This window comes from Cimex lectularius, unplaced genomic scaffold (genome assembly GCF_000648675.2).
Source record: "Cimex lectularius strain Harlan isolate CLEC.00 unplaced genomic scaffold, Clec_2.1 scaffold147, whole genome shotgun sequence".
Lineage (NCBI taxonomy): Eukaryota > Metazoa > Arthropoda > Insecta > Hemiptera > Cimicidae > Cimex > Cimex lectularius.
In genome coordinates this window covers 1145556-1147665 of record NW_019392851.1, presented here as the reverse complement: position 1 = coordinate 1147665, position 2110 = coordinate 1145556, and positions in this window count along the sequence as shown.

Here is a 2110-nt window from a genome sequence, read left to right as displayed (position 1 = left end):
TCGAGGTCACGATATCTCAAGTGGTAGAGCAGCGGCGTATCTAGCCGAAGATCGTGGGTTCGAATCCCGCTCGTGCCATTGACTTTTTTTCATCTCAACTAAAAACCTTAATTAATTATCTAGTTAATGATCATTTGTTTATTGCTGTTGAAGTTAAAAATTGTAAAAGTTTTGTTATTATAAAGTTTTTTGAGGTGGTTGATCTGCGAATTGAAGAACACATGTTGCAACGTTGGACCCTGATCATTTCACTGGGTCCGTCTATTTTCGCTGATTTACCTTTCACTCGTGTAACTTTCGGCTTCACGCCATCATTTGATACCACCATTGTTTGTTGCATAGCACTAATTGTCACTATGAATTTCTTGCATTTGTTTGGAAATACAATATTTTATCCTTAATCTGTTTAAAAAACTTCATATTTTTTCTTCTTAATTGATAACAAGGTTTTATAAGAGAAAGATAATTATTTTTCACGCTAATCCACGTTTGTTTCCTTTGTGAACAGACTTTTGAGTTAAAAATCATAACCACGTCCTTTCTAATTGTTCATCCGACTTTTAATCAGTTCATATGTCTCATTACCAGCTAAATCTACTAATTTATTGTCAGCTATGGTAGTTTGTTCATAAACCCAGACGAATATGGTTCTTGAGAGAATGGGAAGGGTACTTACACATAAGGACTACTACATACGGCTTTATGCTTGCAGAACGAAGAGGAGATGGATGCGAACAACCAATAAATCGCTTTTAGGTTTATAAATCGCAAGCAGTAGTGCACTATAATTTCTAGAGAACAAGAAAAATAGTTCTTTTTGATATTCACAGCTGATTTCCAGACCGATTCCTTTTTCAATTATGTAGTTGTTTACTATTTTTAAATTTAATTTAAACGATTAAATCACCCATTATTTAGTAATCCTTCCAATGTGAAGTGAGCACATGGAAGGGTGGCCGGAAGTAGCTAACTATTTCAGTGTTTGAAGGGCCGGAGGATGAGGCACCTCAGGCATTTGAATTGAAAGTCCTCCCCCTTTCCAACCAAAAAGACCAAAACCCGCTCCAAAGTGTGACCTCAAATTAGTGGCCGAGCATAGTTCATCCCTACGGAATTTGAATCTGATAAAGCAAAACCATTTTAAACTATCTCAAATTTTGGCCTTTTCCATTGGGCGGTTAGCTATTTTCTACCATTTGCTTGACCAGTTTTGTAATTCCTTTGTTTACAAACAATAACATTTTTAGAAATCCTTTTATAATTTAATAAATAGGCGAAAGAAAGTGAATTAACATAAACGAAATACATATAAATTGAAACGTGTTACGGTTATGCCGGCACAAAGTATATAAAAAAAGTTCTTTAATTTCCAAGTTATTAGTTCACGATCGTTTTATTTTTTTAAACTGTTTCTAAAGAGGAAAAATTACACAAGTTTGAAATTACTTTTCGGAGAATAATTAAGCTTTACGATTAGGGTTTATCGATAGGAAAAACTAATGTCACCAACGTAAATCTGCACTTTAATAAACAACCGCTGTACGCTGTAGAAATGTAGATAATAACAAATAAAGTTACAGAAGCAATTTTCTTTGAAACATAGTCGTTCATTGAGTGATCCCTTATCTGCAACGTCGCATTGTCACAATATGGATTTCCAATAACATTGAATGAAGACTCAAATAAAAACAAAAAGAAACGACGATTACAAAGATGTACTGGTACAATAAACTTATTTTTTATCTTGACCCATTCTACTCTACAGACGGAGACAACCAAAAAACACTTTTCTTAAAAAGTAGTCTTTAGTTTTTAAAACTATCGATTTTTGGATGCTGTCCGATCCTTCTGTAACGAATGCTCAGTTTCATTAATCGTTCAATAAATAGTTTAATTCAATAAAAAAAAACCGTCAAAGCCCACAGACTAAAAACGCGGACATCCTCCTCGCAGCATTCACAAACGTATAAAAAAGACTCGACCAAACGGAAATCGCACAAACTCAGCATTGTAGATGGCAAAATGCTGAAACGCTGAAAATAGGCAGACCAAAAGATTTATAAATTAATAAGCTACAAACACTAAGACGGATTCTGACAAAATCCAGGCA